This window comes from Bos mutus, chromosome 3 (assembly GCF_027580195.1).
Source record: "Bos mutus isolate GX-2022 chromosome 3, NWIPB_WYAK_1.1, whole genome shotgun sequence".
NCBI lineage: Eukaryota > Metazoa > Chordata > Mammalia > Artiodactyla > Bovidae > Bos > Bos mutus.
Window position 1 is genome coordinate 12,359,171 of NC_091619.1, and position 17,099 is coordinate 12,376,269.

Below are 17,099 nucleotides of genomic sequence, written 5' to 3' on the forward strand. Positions count from 1 at the left end.
AAGAACCCAATAGTTCTTTAATATTATCTTTTCAGACATGCCTGTCTTAGGAAAAATTTTTATTTTAGGTGAGTATGCTTTCCCTTGCAAATGGATTATAAATTCCTCCTCAGTTTCCCCTTTGAATTCCCAACAGTACTTTGAATGTGGGATTTTATATTCCCCCTACTCATAGTAATATCCATTTTGATCTGATATTCAATAGAAAGGACATGTTTTTCAGACTCTTAACTAAACCTCGGTTTGAATTTCATGTGACTACCTGCTATCTTCTAACTCTCTGAGCCTCAGTTTCTCCAAAAAGACCAAAACAGTGGAATTAACCAACTTCATATGATTACCAAGGAGAATATATGAAGTCACATGTGTAAAAGCAGCTAGTGGAGTGACTGTCAGGAGATAAACTTAAGAAATGTTTAAGAAAGCTACTTAAGACATGAAAAGAAAACTCAATTCTCCTTTTCCCATTCAAATTTTAATTAAAACCAAAGAGGTTTCATTTGACCACTAGGTGAATAAAAGAGAGGAGAGAAAGTCTGTTGAGAAAGACTGAAAAATGGAAACACGTCTGACTCCACTGGGGGCTCAGGGCTGACAGCTCAGTCAGCACGAAAGCACTCAGCCAAGAACTCCGCTGCTTGGTAACCACTAAGGCTCAGCTCCAGCTGAGTCAGGCTCTCAGGCACCCAGGTGACCAGCTGACTGAAAAACATGCAATTTTAATTTACCTACATCTGTAATGAGGGGAACTGATATTCCAGGCCACAACCCCTTCCCCGAAAGAGCAAATCTCATCTTTTAAAGCTAAAGATAGAATCAGGATGGCTGGGAGGGTCTGAAAATGTCTAATTAGAAGACTCTAGATAATAATTAAACTCAGTTACTACCCCAATATTTTACAAGAGTGGTTCTCAAGGAGGGGTGATTTTGCCTCCACTTCCACTTCAAGGGATATCGGGCAATTTCTGGAGACGTCTTTGGTTGTCACATATCAGGGGATGCTACTGGGACCTAAGGCCAAGGATGCTGCTAAACATCCCATAATGCACTCTTGCTCACCCACAACAATTATCCAGCACAATATATCAGTGGTGCTGAGGTTAAGAAAGCCTGTTCTATAGGAAAAATTGGGTTCATTCTACTTGTTCCTATGGACACTAAACAAACAGATCAAGAAAAATAAAACTCCCTCCATAAACAAATTTACATACATGCTCCAAGAAGACAAAAGACAGAAGCTATGTTGAGAATAAGGCTGAGTTGATTACTTCTGTCACAAGATAACTAATGATTATACTATGCTAATTGGTTTTACCCTTTATTATTTGTTTTACTCATTATCCTCATTCCAGCTCAGTCGCTCAGTCGTGTCTGACTCTTTGTGACCCCATGAACTGCAGCACACCAGGCCTCCTTGTCCATCACCAACTTCCAGAGTTCACCCAAACCCATGTCGGTGGGTTGCCATTGAGTCGGTGATGCCATCCAACCATCTCATCCTCTGTTGTCCCCTTCTCCTCCTGCCCTCAATCCTTCCCAGTATCAGGGTTTTCAAATGAGTCAGCTCTTCACATCAGGTGGCCAAAGTATTGGAGTTTCAGCTTCAGCAGCAGTCCTTCCAATGAATATTCAGGACTGATTTCCTTTAGGATGGACTGGTTGGATCTCCTTGCAGTCCAAGGGACTCAAGAGTTTGCTCCAACACCACAGTTCAAAAGCACCAATTCTTCGGCGCTCACCTTTCTTTACAATCCAACTCTCACATCCATACATGACCACTGGAAAAACCACAGCCTTGACTAGACAGACCTTTGTCGACAAAGTAATGCCTCTGCTTTTCAATATGCTGTCTAGGTTGGTCATAACTTTCCTTCCAAGGAGTAAGTGTCTTTTCATTTCATGGCTGTAATCACCATCTGCAGTGATTTTGGAGCCCAGAAAAATAAAGTCTGACACTGTTTCCACTGTTTCCCCATCTATTTGCCATAAAGTGACGGGACTGGATGCCATGATCTTCGTTTTCTGAATGTTGAGCTTTAAGCCAACTTTTTCACTTTTTGCTTTCACTTTCATCAAAAGGCTTTTTAGTTTCTCTTCACTTTCTGCCATAAGGGTGGTGTCATCTGCATATCTGAGGTTATTGATATTTCTCCCGGCAATCTTGATTCCAGCTTGTGTTTCTTCCAGTCCAGCGTTTCTCATGATGTACTTTGCATATAAGTTAAATAAACAGGGAGACAATATACAGCCTTGACGTACTCCTTTTCCTATTTGGAACCAGTCTGTTGCTCCATGTCCAGTTCTAACTGTTGCTTCCTGACCTGCATACAAATTTCTCAAGAGGCAGGTCAGGTGGTCTGGTATTTCCATCTCTTTCAGAATTGTCCACAGTTTATTGTGATCCACACAGTCAAAGGCTTTGGCATAGTCAATAAAGCAGAATAGATGTTTTTCTGGAACTCTCTTGCTTTTTCCATGATCCAGTGGATGTTGGCAATTTGATTTCTGGTTCCTCTGCCTTTTCTAAAACCAGCTTGAACATCTGGAAGTTCACGGTTCACATATTGCTGAAGCCTGGCTTGGAGAATTTTGAGCATTACTTTACTAGCGTGTGAGATGAGTGCAATTGTGTGGTAGTTTGAGCATTCTTTGGCATTGCCTTTCTTTGGGATTGGAATGAAAACTGACCTTTTCCAGTCCTGTGGCCACTGCTGAGTTTTCCAAATTTGCTGGCATATTGAGTGTAGCACTTTCACAGCATCAGCTTTCAGGATTTGGAATAGCTCAACCGGAATTCGATCACCTCCACTAGCTTTGTTTGTAGTGATGCTTTCTAAGGCCCACTTGACTTCACATTCTAGGATGTCTGGCTCTAGGTCAGTGATCACACCATGGTGATTATCTGGGTCGTGAAGATCTTTTTTGTACAGTTCTTCTGTGTATTCTTGCCATCTCTTCTTAATATCTTCTGCTTCTGTTAGGTCCATACTATTTCTGTCCTTTATCAAGCCCATCTTTGCATGAAATGTTCCCTTGGTATCTCTGATTGTCTTGAAGAGATCCCTAGTCTTTCCCATTCTGTTGTTTTCCTCTATTTCTTTGCATTGATCGCTGAAGAAGGCTGTCTTATCTCTTCTTGTTATTCTTTGGAACTCTGCATTCAGATGTTTATATCTTTCCTTTCCATTGGCAATTCAATCTCTGGTTCCTCTGCCTTTTCTAAAACCAGCTTGAACATCTGGAAGTTCACAGTGCACGTATTGCTGAAGCCTCGCTTGGAGAATTTTGAGCATTACTTTGCTAGCATGTGAGATGAGTGCAACTGTGTGGTAGTTTGAGCATTCTTTGGCATTGCCTTTCTTTGGGACTGGAATGAAAACTGACCTTTTCCAGTCCTGTGGCCACTGCTGAGTTTTCCAAATTTGCTAGCATATTGAGTGCAGCACTTTCACAGCATCATCTTTCAGGATTTGAAACAGTTCAACTGGAATTCGATCACCTCCACTAGCTTTGTTCATAGTGATGCTTCCTAAGGCCCATTTGACTTCACATTCCAGGATGTCTGGCTCTAGGAGAGTGATCACACCATAGTGATTATCTCTGGTTGTGAAGATCTTAAAAGCCCAGCAAACTAAGCTCATAATGCTAAAACTGAGATTATGGCTTAAAATGGTATTCCTTCTGAACATATTTTTCTGATGACCGTATCTGAGACAGGTGCCCCTGCGGAACAGAGGAGGCCCCTTCCCTCCCTCACCACACCACCACTTGTTGTGAGACAATCTTAACTTCCCCGTCTCATTCCTCACTCAGCCACCTCGAAAAACCATTTACTGTATGCCTATTGAGAGCTAAGCTCCACTTTGCAGCTGCACATAGCACCCAGCAAGATGCCAAAAATCTCTCCTCTCCTGGAGCTTACATTCAGCAAACAGGGGACACAGACAGCAAACAAACAAATATCAATAGTAGAAATTCCCAGTTATAATGTTAATAAATACTAGGGATGTAATGTCCAACATAATAAGTATAATTAACATGGCCATGTTATATATGAAAATTGTCAAGAGTAAATTCTGAGTTCTCAGCACAAGGAAAAAAATTGTTCCATTTCTTTAATTTTGAATCTGTATGAGATGATGGACATTCACTAAACTTATTGTGATAATCATTTCATGACGCATGCAAGTCAAATCATTATGCTGTATACCTTAAACTCTACTGTGCTATATGTCAATTATATCTCAATCAATCTGGAAAAATATGAAAAGAAAAAAAATAACTTGATAAAAAAAATAAAAATATAAAAAAATACACAAAATAATTCCAAAGAGTGGTGGGTGCTATAAGGATAAACAAAATGGAGTAACGGTAGGTGAGCTGGGAGTGAGGAATCAGCAAGGTCTCTCCAAAGAGCTAAGGTTTTGAGCAGAGACCAAAAAATGATGGAAGGGAATTTCAGGTCACGGGAAGAGCCCTTGCAAAGGCAGTGAGTCAGAATGAGCTTGGAATGCTTGAAGACTAGCAAGGAAGCTGGAGAGGAGTGAGGGAAGAGGCGGACTGTGGAAACGGCAAGGGGCCGGATTACACAGGGCACTGTGGGTCGTGGTAAGGAGCGTGGATGAGATTCCATGTGGGAACAGAGGCCCCTGGAATGATGCATCTGATTCATGTTTTAGAAGAGTTATTCTGCTGCTGGGTGAAGAACGGACTATAGGGCCCATGCATGGAGGCAGAGACAGCAGTCTGAGGTTGCTGCTATATCCCTAGTGAGAGACAAAGGCTTGGACCAAGGTTGTGGTAACAGGTGTCAAGAAGGGATCAGGTTCACTCATCTCCAACACTTGAGAGCTGAAAGAAGCTTTGGCAGTAACTCATTCTAATGTGTTATTTTACAGATGATGGACTGGAAGGCCCAAAGAGGTGACGTGAGTTTCTCACAGACATGCTACATTAGCTAAAGAGGCTCACCAGCAAACCTTGATCTTTAACCTTGATCTCAAATTCAAACCTTGACCTCCCTGGTGTCAGAAAGGAAAGACACTGAAGAAAAGTAAAAGATACAATAATTTTCAATAATTTTAGATGGAAAATGCAAAGAAAAATGGAGATGAAAGAGAGAATTTAGGAAAAATTAATTTTGAGATAGGAGAAGGCTTCCTAAATGACAGAAAACTTGAAGCAATAGTGAAAAGTCTTATAGACTTAACCACATAAACATTGGAGAAGAAAATGGCAACCCACTCCAGTATTCTTGCCTGAAAAATCCCATGGACAGAGGAGGCTGGTGGGCTACAGTCCATAGGGTGACAAAGAGTCAGACACGACTGAGCAACCAACACTAACTCATGCTACTGCTGCTAAGTCGCTTCAGTCGTGTCCAACTCTATGCGACCCCATAGACAGCAGCCCACCAGGCTCCCCCGTCCCTGGGATTCTTCAGGCAAGAACACTGGAGGGGGTTGCCATTTGCTTCTCCATTGCATGAAAGTGAAAAGTGAAAGTGAGGTCACTCAGTCGCATCCGACTCTTAGCGACGCCAGGGACCGCAGCCCACCAGCCTCCTCTGTCCATGGGATTTTCCAGGCAAGAGCACTGGAGTGGGGTGCCATTGCCTTCTCTGAACTCTAACTCATAAACATTAAACAACCAAAGGTACAATAAGCAAATCTGGGAAGACAAAAAAGGCAAGATACTTGATTTATTAACAAGAAAAGGATTAACATTTAAAAGACCCTCACAAATTGATGAAATCACCAACAAGTCAATGGAAAAATTGTTAAGGGATCTGAAGAAGTATAAATCCATTAATGTGTTTTATAAGAGTGGACTTAGAAGAATCTATCAGCATTTAAAGTGCACACAACTTTGATATGGAATAGTCTCCAAGATATACATTAAATTTTTAAAATTCTATAAGCAGAATGGGGTATTTAGTATGTTACTATAATAATTTTTTTAGGGGAAGAAAATTGAAAATAAAATTGAATATTTTATTTACCTATAAATGCATGTGTGTAGAAGAACACAAAAAAAGTGGCAAAATTAGTTGTACCAAAAAAGGAAAATATAAGGCTAGAGTAGAAGGGAGGTATTACCATTTATAGCCTTTGAATACTACCTACGCCTTATGTATACATCTATCTCCAAACAAGTAAACCTAGGTAATTAAACAAACTCAATCTCTTTTTCTGCATAATCCCCAGATCCCAATAAACAAAAGGAATTCTGCTTAAATAAATGTTTAAAATATACATTTCCTTTGACCCAACAACTTCACTTCTAAGAATAACTTTTACCCAGAAATACTCTACAGACACAGAGACTTATGTATAAGCATGTTCACTATCAGTTCAGTCACTCAGTCGTGTCCGATTCTTTGCGACCGCATGGACTGCAGCACGCCAGGCTTTCCTGTCCATCACCAGCCCTCGGAGCTTGCTCAAACTCATGTCCATCGAGACAGTGATGCCATCCAACCATCTCATCATCTGTCACCCTCTTCTTTTTCTTTCAGTCTTTCCCAGCATCAGGGTCTTTTCAAATGAGTCAGCTCTCCGCATCAGGTGGCCAAAGTATTGGAGTTTCAGCTTCAGCATCAGTCCTTCCAAGGACTGATCTCCTTTGGAATGGACTGGTTGGATCTCCTTGCAGTCCAAGGGACTCTCAAGGGTCTTCGCCAGCACCATAGTTCAAAAGCATTAATTCTTTGGCACTCAGCTTTCTTTATAGTCCAACTCTCACATCCATACATGACTACTTGAAAAACTATAGCTTTGACTAGACAGACCTTTGTTGACAAAGTAATGTTGCTGCATTTTAATACACTGTATAGGTTGGTTATAGCTTTTCTTCCAAGTAGTGAGAGTCTTTTAATTGCATGGCTGCAGTCACCATCTGCAGTGATTTTGGAGCCCCCCAAAATAAAGTCTCTCCCTGTTTCCTTTGTTTCCCCACCTATTTGCCATGAAGTGATGGGACCGGATGCCATGATCTTAGGTTTCTGAATGCTGAGTTTTAAGCCAACTTTTTCACTCTCCTCTTTCACTTTCATCAAGAGGCTCTTTAGTTCTTCACTTTCTGCCGTAAAGGTGGTGTCATTTGCATATCTGAGGTTATTGATATTTCTTCTGGCCATCTTGACTCCAGCTTGTGCTTCATCCAACCCAGCATTTCACATGATGTATTCTGCACAGAAGTTAAATAAGCAGGGTGATAATATACAGCCTTGATGTACTCCTTTCCTGATTTGGAACCAGTCTATTGTTCCATGTCCAGTCCTAACTGTTGCTTCTTGACCTGCATACAGGTTTCTCAGGAGGCAGGTCGGGTGGTCTGGTATTCTCATCTCTTTTAGAATTTTCCACAGTTTGTCGTGACCCACACAGTCAAAGGCTTTTGCATAGTCAATAAAGCAGAAGTAGATGCTTTTCTGGAACTCTCTTGCTTTTTCTATGATCCAACAGATGTTGGCAATTTGACCTCTGGTTCCTCTGCCTTTTCTAAATCCAGCTTGAACATCTGGAAGTTCCTGGTTCACATACCGTTGAAGTCTGGCTTGGAGAATTATGAGCATTACTTTGCTAGCATGTGCGATGAGTGCAACTGTGCTATAGTTTGAACATTCTTTGACATTGCCTTTCTTTAGGATTGGAATGAAAACTGACCTTTTGCAGTCCTGTGTCCACTGCTGAGTTTTCCAATTTTGCTGGCATATTAAATACAGCACTTTCATACCATCATCTTTTAGGATTTGAAATAGCTCTACCAGAATTCCACTATCTTTGTTCCTAATGATGCTTCCTTAGGCCCACTTGACTTTGCATCCCAGGATGTCTGGTGCTAGGTGAGTGATCATGCCATTGTGGTTATCTGGGTCCCAAAGATCTTTTAGTAATGTGAAGATCTGGGTCATGAAGACCAAAATGTGGTCCACTGGAGAAGGGACTGAAATGGCAAACCAGTTCGGTATTCTTGCCTTGAGAACTCCATGAATAGTATGAAAAGGCAAAAAGATATGATGCTGAAAGATGAACTCCCCAGGTACCCAATATGCTACTGGAGAAGAGTGGAGAAATAACTCCAGAAAGTAAAGAGACACAGCCAAAGCAAAACAACCCCAGTTGTGGATGTGACTGGTGATAGAAGTAAAGTCCGATGCTGTAAAGAACAATATTGCATAGGACAGAATGATCTCTGTTCATTTCCAAGGCAAACCATTCAATACGTTTACTATAGCATTGATAATAGATGAAGCTGGAAAAAAAATCTCAAAGCCCCTCAATAGGAAAATGTTTAAATGAATTCTGGTGAATCTACACTATAAAATACTATGTAGCCATTAAAAAGAATGAAGTATATCTATGTTATTGGCATTAGAAGACATCCAAGTCTGATTATTAAGTCAAAAAATTAACTCATGGAGCATATAATTATATATGATCCCCATTTATGTATTTTTAAAGGCATATCCAATATACTAAGGTTGGTCCTAAAGTTGGAAATGCAAATAGTACTTCATCATGTTTTATAATATAATATCAATAAACTATATATTATGCATTCATATTCACCTCTATTTCCAGATTTGTTAAACTGGCTAACAAAAACTAGTTGAAAGTATTCTCTTGGTGCAGGACTAAAATCACAGAGGAGATCAGTACTAGTACTGGCTGAATGAATGAAGTATTGAGTCATAAAGTCAATCCTTACTCCAAATTCCAGGTAGCACTACCTCCAACTTTGTTGATGTTTGTTGATCTCAAAGAAAAACAGCAAGAAAACATCACTTCTGCCCTCCAGTTATGCTTTATTGCTTCTCAGAATGACAGCAAGTACTTCCTAAGGTTGCAAGCTGGCAGTCTGCAGGCTACAACGAGCCTACACACATGATTTGGTTGCCCAGCATATTTTGAAAACTGTTTTGAATTAGTTGCCAATTTTAAAAACATGGAGCTTTCTTCCTTAAAAATTTGCAACTTTCCACCGCCCGCCTCCCCCATTTCAGATTAAGCAAAGTGCTAGAACCTTGTCACACCTGCTATCTCTTTACAGAAGGTATGTTCTACACACAGCCCCCACATAGTCATTCTGCACTCAGGCTTACTGACTAGTCCCAGCAGAGTTTACATCACAGAACTGTACCTCCTTTGGGTGGCATTTAGATCAGCTCCAGTTCACCCCATTCTGTCTTTCACAGAACCCAAGCAACAACTCCAACCCTCTAAACACATGGCCAGGCCTCATTTCTGACTCCCCCTGCACAGGGCTGCAACATAAAGAAAATGATTTGACTACTTGAGGCTTGGACTTAGTTTCTAAATGCCAAGCAGGCCTCCTTGTGAAGAGTTCCTATTCTTCCCATCAAGGTGGTGGAGTTGTAGGGCAAGGAAAATCCTGAGTTCAAGGACCCACCTGTGTTGGAGCCCATGTGAAAAGTACTGCTAAGTCAAAAGACCTGAGTACAATCTTGGCTCCTTACTTGCTGAGCAGAGTACTTTTCTTGAGTCTCAGTTTCCCCACCTGTAAAAGCTGTGAATAACACTTCAGAGGGCTGTTACATGAATGAAATTTAAAAGTGTGTATTAAAGTGCTTGGAAGCATCTTAGAAGTATAAAACGAGTGTAGTCTAAGACAGGAAAAGAGAGGCACTGTGGAAGAAGTGACTGAAATGGGTGGCTGAATTCCAGTTAAAGAGAGTTGTGCGATCTGAGGTACTTCCCACCACCTCTCTCTGCTGGTGGCCTGGGAAATGCCTTTCCTCACCCATCTCAGTAGCCACGAGGGATTATGAGGGAAAGCCATCTAATACTTTTCGATGCAGCAGCTCTCCAAAGCTCATTTCTGGGTCCAGGTCACAGGTGGAAAAGACGCTGGGCTGAGTCACTGTTGGCTGGATGGGGAGGGGGCACAGTGATGCTCCCTCCACCACCACCACCACGAGCCTCCCCTCAAACACTAATGCCATCATTATCTCAACATCAAGGAACCAAAGTCATTTCCCTCCAAAACCACACCACCTTCACAGGGAGGAGGTGCTTTCAGGGCTCTTAAAAGCACTGACAAACGGATGAAAGGTACAATAAAAAAAAACAAAACCAGTCTCAGAGATGTGCGATAAACTGATAACGCACCGCTGTGTGGTTACGAGAGCAGACCCCAGAACATCACAGTTATTCAGTAGACATTCTTATCCCACATACCTTTGTCAAAAGGTTTGGACCAGGGCTAAGCTCTGGCCCAGAAGGCGGGCCAAGTTACCCCCAAACTAACCGAATCTCCGTGGGCAGACCTGAAGAGCAGAGACGCCTACCCGGCGGCGCCCAGGTGGGCCGGGCGACTTCTGGGCGCACCTTCCGTCCAGCTCGGGAGACAGCGCCCAGAGCCCCGACCGAGGATGCAGCTCACCTGGTCCTCGCGGATTTCGGCTAAGGGTCGAGGCCGCTGCGTCCCGCACATCTGTCCCGGCGGGGACCTTCAAGCCCCTCGGCCCAGGGGGCACGGGGCCGCACCGATGTCCTCCCTTTCCGGAGGTCTGAGAAAGGGGCTTCCGGCAGCGAGGCAGAAGCCAGGCGGGCTAGTGGGAAGGGCCTCTCAGAAGCTCCTGGCCGCAGGAGAGGGGCGCGCCTTCAAGATCTTCCCACAAAGAGCCCCGGATCCTCGAAGCAAAGCGGCGTGCGCGAGGAAGATAACTCCCTACCTCCAAGGGGCGCGGAGATTAAAAAAAAAAAAAAAAAGCGCCGTGGGGGCGGGGAGGAGTGGGGGAAGGGGGCGCGGAGACCCCGTCTGGCCTGCACCCCCGCGCCCTCCCGCACGGCACAAAGAAGTCGGCCCCGCTCCATCCCTGCCAGCGCCCCACTTCCCGCCCGCGCCCCGGCGGGTACTCACCCAGAGGCCGCCGCCGCGGCAGCTCAGGGCCGGGTCGGCCCGGGCCGCCTCCCCGCCTCCGTCGCCGCCGCGGCAGCAGCTTCCTTCCTCCCGGCCGCGCTCGGGGACCGGAGGTTTCGGGTTTCAGCCCGCGGAGCCCCGCTTCGCTCCTCCCGCCGCCGCGCCGCCAGCACGCGTACCCGGCCAGAACACAGACCGAGTAACTTTGCGGCGCTCGCGCCGCCCGCCCCTTCTCCGCCGTCCCGAGCCCCTCCGCCTGCGGGCCCTCCGAAGCCCCCGCGCCCCCACGGCCCCGCCCGGGCTCCGCGCGCCGCCGCCCCTGCCCGCCCCGGCGCCGCAGCTTCCATCCCTCACACCCCTTACTTTCGCGCTTGCCCTCCCTCCCGGCCACTTTTCCATTTCTTCCCACGGTCGGCCTCAGCTGCTGCTCTTTGTCTCGCCCCTACCGTCTCGGCCCGTAAACCTTTGTGGTCCCTCCTCGGGCCTTCCCTGAATCCCGTTCCTCCGTCCCAGTTCCAGCTGTTAGGACGTCGCCTTTGCCATTCTCTCTGCATTGCACTTATACTTTCGGATTCTTCCCGTAGGCTCCGCACAGTCCCATTCTCCTCCTCCAGTCTCGCCGCGGATGACTCCTGGCGTCGCCTTTCCTGCTCACCTTTCATTCATCCAGCCAACGTGCCTGAGCATCTGCCTGGTGCCAGGCACTGTCCCGCACCCTGGGAATATCACAGTGAATCCACCCGCGAAACCAGCCTTTGAGGATCCCACAACTCCTTAGAGTGGGAGGGTGAATGTAAACAGACCTTTTCATGGCTACTCTCTACCTCTGAGCCAAAGCCAGGGAGCAGTAATTACAATACACAGCCCAGGGTGCTGCCGGTTCAGGGGACAAAACAGTTCCTTCTCATATGTGGTTTTTACCCCCTTCCTCAGTTCCCATGTTCTGTAGCATTTCTAGCCTCATGCGTCTTCTGTGCAGCAGTCTTAATAAAAGGATAAAAAGTTGAAGCATACAATAGAACTGCTTTAAAAATGAAGGTAGAGAAGGAAGAAAGAAACGAAAGGGAGAGGAAAGGGGTAGCAAATGAATCAGGTAAGTAGTTATAAAGCCCAGTTCACCAAACTCCAGCAAAAACTGATGCTATGCCCAGAACAGGATTCAAATAACTCTGAAATCCATCCACTTTGATAAATGTATTAGTTATTCCCTTGTCTACAAGTTGGCACTGTGGGAGCTGCTTCCTTATTAATATTAGGCCACTGAGTTACCATTTTAGAATGATAATTTACTATCTAGCACCTGCCAAACACCCAGCTTGTCCTCAGGGACAAAGGAAATAATAGGGACACAAAAGGTACATGGATGCCTGAATATTCCTATGGGACAGCTGCTTTATTTGGTCAAAAACTGGAAGCTGAAACTCCACACAGAATCTAGGTCACCAGCAAGCCAGATGCTTGAAAGACCTTAAAGCAGTCTGTTCTTGAGGGTATTTTAGACTTTTATTCTGAAATCCCCGTTTATTTTTTTAATTTGCATTGACTCAGGCACTGGCTAAGCGCTGTTACTCTGAGAGTCATTTAACCTTCCCGAATCTCAGCTCTCAGCTTATTCATCATATATAAAATAGGCCTACTCACACCTGCCTATCTGTAGAGTTAGAAAGACGAAATAAGATAATGGAAGTAAATCCTCAATGCTATAGAGAGCTAAACCCTTTTGAAAGTTGGCATTCAAGAAAGATCTGGTAATATATGCCATAGACTGGCATGGAGACAATGAGAATCAAAAACAGTTATGGCTCTTTCAGCTCTGTATCCACCCATGATGCAAAAGATGTCCTTCCCAGACTTACTCTATTTCATTTTGAACTCTTCAACTGAAAGCAGTTTTTTTCTCCTGCTGCTCATTATCAAATATGTTATTTATCACAAAGGCTTTTCCTCCCATAGCTCATAAACTGAGAACTTACTGTGCATTCAAGAATAGAAACTGCTACCAAAAAGTGCATTTTTTTCAATTGCTCTCTCAAGATTTTTTCCTTCTTCTAAAGCTAATATTGAGCTATTAGCAGTATTCAGTCAAACACAGCAAAATGGAAAAAATATTATTTCACTATATATCACTGTATAGATTACAGTCATGTGAAAAACATGACATTGATTTTGTGCAAGGATTAATTTTTAAACAAAAGATAGATAATAATTTTCTTCTTCCAAATCAGTTTCATTAGCCGTTTCACTTGGGGTTCCCCAAAGACTTCTGAACTAAGATAATGAGAGGCCTCATCCAAGTGAATCTTAAATGCTGGATGAAGAATCTACCTATGATGACTCATCAATGATATGAAACTTCTTTTTTTCTAGAATTCCATTTACTTTTATTTTTGGCTGTGCTGGGCCTTCACTGTGGTGCACAGATTTCTCTAGTTACGGTGCACAGGCTTCTCAAGTTGTGACATACAGGCTTAGTTGCCCAGTGGCATGTGGGCTCTTAGTTCCCCATCCAGGGATCAAATGTGCGTCCCCTGCATTGGAAGGTGGATATTTTACCCCTGTAGCTCCAGGGAAGTCCTTATAATATCTTTTCAAGACAGCACTTTACATAAAGCTAGACAGAACAAAACTGGGAAATATATTGTGTGTTCCACGTGGAGTATTATTCCCTCACTCTTTACATCAAATTCTTTTTACCCTTGACATCTCAGTTTAAATGTCTTCCCTGAGCAATCTAAATAACATTTTCTAACCTCTGCTCTCTCTCAGAGCCACAATTTAAAATTTATCCCAATTATTATATATATATTTGTTTATTTGTTTATAATATAGCTACACTTGTAGACATAACGGAGAAGGCAATGGCAACCCACTCCAGTACTCTTGCCTGGAAAATCCCATGGACGGAGGAGCCTGGTAGGCTGCAGTCCATGGGGTCGCACAGAGTTGGACATGACTGAAGCGACTTAGCAGCAGCAGCAGCAGTAGACATAAATTCCATGATGTCAGGAGCCCTGTTTTATTTACCACTCTAGGACCAGGGCCTAACCCAATAAAACATTTAAAATATATCAATGAAAAAATAAAAATAAAATATGCCTTCAGGGGCCTTGGTTCTCAAACTTTGGGATATATAAGGATCGCTTGGAGACTTCTTAAACAACACCAAAAGTTCAAGTGACAGAAGTTTGATATGTTGGATTTCAAAAAAAATTTAAAACTTTATGCTTCCTAGAACACCATCAAGAAAACAAAAAGATAGCTCACAGGATGGGATAAATTATTTTCAAATCATATATCTAATAAAGGACATGCATCCAGAACATATAAAGAACTTCTACAACTCAATAATAAGGTGGCAAACATATCCATTTTTTAAATGGGTGAAGGGTCTGAACTTACATTTCTCTGAAGAAGATATACAAATGGTCAATAAGCACATAAAAAGCTACTGGACATCATTAATCATTAGGGAAATGAATATCAAAACATCAAGCTTCCACCTTCAGACTCACAAGGATGGCTATGATGAGAAACACAATAAGTACTGTGCAATATATAGAGAAATTAGAACACTTGTACATTACTGATGGGATTGTCAAATGATGCAATCACTTTAGAAAACAGTTTGTTCCTCAGGGTGGTAAACATGAAGTTACCATATGACCCAGTAAGTTCACTTCTGGATATCTAACCAAGAGAAATAAAAACACACACCCACACAAAAATATATGAACATTCATAGCAGCATTATTCATAATAGCCAAAAAGTGGAAACAACCCAAATGTCTGTTAATGGATTAACATATAGACAGAATGTGGCCTATTCATACAATGGAATATTATTCAGCCATAACAAGGAATGAAGTGCTGAAATGCTAAGTGAAAGAAGCCAGACACAAAAGGCCACATATTGTGTGATTCCATTCAAATGCAATATCTGAAATAGGTAAGTCTAAAGTGAGAAAGAAATTAGTTATTGGAGGTGGAGAGGTTTAGTAGTGACTGCTAAAAGGGTTCAAGGTATCTTTTGGAGATGATGAAAATGTTTTAAAGTTTGATCATGTGATACTTGCAAAACTGTGAATATATTAAAAGAGTGAATTCTGTATTTTAAATGCATGAAATTTATGGTATGTAAATTATGTCTCAATAAAGCTCTTTTAGAAATCAAAAGAATCCCTTGGGGAATTTGTTAAGCTGCTGAGTTGCAGGCTGCATTCCCAGAGATAGACTCTTCAGGAGTTGTGGGTAGCTGCTGTTTCCGGTTTAGCATCGAGTCCCTCTCCTGCTGGCAGTATACCCTCAAATTTCCTTTGGAAAACCATTGCTTCTTCCTGGGGTCAGCCAGGGGGTTTACATAAGGACTGACCTCTCCTCCAGCTCCAGGAGTGGACTTCCATCCTTGTCAACCACATGATTGGTTCAGGCATGGAGACCAGTCAGAATGAAGCCTCAAGGACATTTTGCTGAGAATACTGGGTGGAACCAAAACTTAGGAAAGAGTACTGATGAGCATATGCTAAGGGATAAGAAATAGGAGAATTTAGGTCATGACTAACCTATTAGATCCTGGATGAGGCCTTCCCTGAAGTTGATGTAGCCTTGAACCCATCATTTACGGGACCCAATAAATATTTTTTAATTAATGTTTTAAAATTTGGGTATATGGGTTTAATGGAGAACGCAATGGCACCCCACTCCAGTACTCTTGCCTGGAAAATCCCATGGATGGAGGAGCCTGGTGGGCTGCAGTCCGTGGGGTCGCTAAGAGTCAAACACGACTGAGCGACTTCACTTTGACTTTTCACTTTCATGCATTGGAGAAGGAAATGGCAACCCATTCCAGTGTTCTTGCCTCGAGAATCCCAGGGATGGGGGAGCCTGGTGGGCTGCGTCTATGGGGTCGCACAGGGTCGGACACGACTGAAGAGACTTAGCATATGGGTTTAATTCCTCTGTTACTTGGAACAAAAAGCGTATAACTCAATATGTGGTCCTCAATATGACATTTTAGAAATTATGGGAGCGTTTGGGAGTTGTCACAATGATTAGAGGGCACTCCTGGCATTTAGTGAATGGGGTCAAGGATACTAAACATCTTGCAGTACATGGGACCATCCTAGGCAAAAAGAACAATTCCTCTCACCTGTGACTTTTGAAGGCCCCACAAATGATTAAAAAAAAAAAAAAACCTGTTTCACATCATTTTCTGAGTCTGCTGCTGCTGCTGCTGCTGCCGCTGCTAAGTCACTTCAGTCGTGTCTAACTCTGTGTAACCCCATAGATGGCAGCTCACCAGGCTCCTCTGTCCCTGGGATTCTCCAGGCAAGAACACTGGAGTGGGTTTTCTGAGTCTAGAATCAGACTATTTTAATCTGAGCACGAAGGTGTATTTGCTTTTTTGTTTTGCATGGTTTTGTTATACACCAGTTTGTTCAGAAATGCCATTACTGTATGGGCCTCCCCCATGGCTCAGCCTGCTTTGCAGGAAATGCAGGAAGATTCCTTGGAATCTTGGGCACAGCAACCCACTCCAGTATTCTTGCCTGGAGAATTCCATGGACAGAGGAACCTGGTGGGCTCTAGTTCATAGGGTTACAAAGAGTCAGACACGACTGAGGCAACTGAGTACACATGCACACATACATTACTGTGGAAGTTGAGGGAAGAGTATACTTTGATTTCTTCAGATGTCACCAAGACATCTTCATCAGTTTGGAAAATCACTGCTACTCATGGTATTGGGTTTACCAGTGCAAGTTAGGTGACCAATTCTGCATTTTTGTACCTCAGATTCACAGTGATCCTATCTATAATTGCAAGTGTCTGACCACTTCATGGTGTCATCTAGTAGGGTTAACATATTGAAATGAGTAGAGTTTTGTTGTTCATTCATTCATTCGTTCAACAACTGTTTTCTGAGTACTCACTTTATGTCAGTAAACAAGAAAGACAAAAAACCTTGAGTTCATGGAGCCAATTTTGGATGGAGAAGACACTATAAAAAAATAAAATATATTCTGTTTTCAGTAATGATAAGTGCTCAGAAAGGGAATAAAGCGGAGAAGGGAAAATGAAGTCTCAGGAGTAGGGATGGGCATGAATAAGTTGGTTATGGAAAATTTCAGTTAGAAGGCATCTCTTGAGAAAAAGACTTGAAGTGAGGGAGTCAGCCAAGTGGACATCTGGGAAAGAGTGTTTCAGGCATGGAG

At 43.0% G+C, this 17,099-nt stretch overlaps 1 protein-coding gene across 6 annotated transcripts in view; it reads right to left on the minus strand.

The window, feature by feature from the left end:
- Positions 1–11,486, minus strand: part of GPR161 (G protein-coupled receptor 161) — an 83,937-nt gene extending 72,451 nt beyond the window's left edge. For 2 of the 6 annotated variants that reach the window (XM_070366903.1, XM_070366896.1), the window contains exons 1-2: positions 10,888–11,136; positions 10,408–10,695 (exon numbers count right to left, since the gene is read on the minus strand). The gene's annotated coding sequence lies outside the window, so the exon portion shown is untranslated. Of the gene's footprint in view, positions 1–10,407; positions 10,696–10,887; positions 11,139–11,333 lie in introns of those variants that run through there. The other 4 variants (XM_070366906.1, XM_070366895.1, XM_070366900.1 and 1 more) reach the window with 3 other exon arrangements.
- Positions 11,487–17,099: the final 5,613 nt, after the last annotated feature.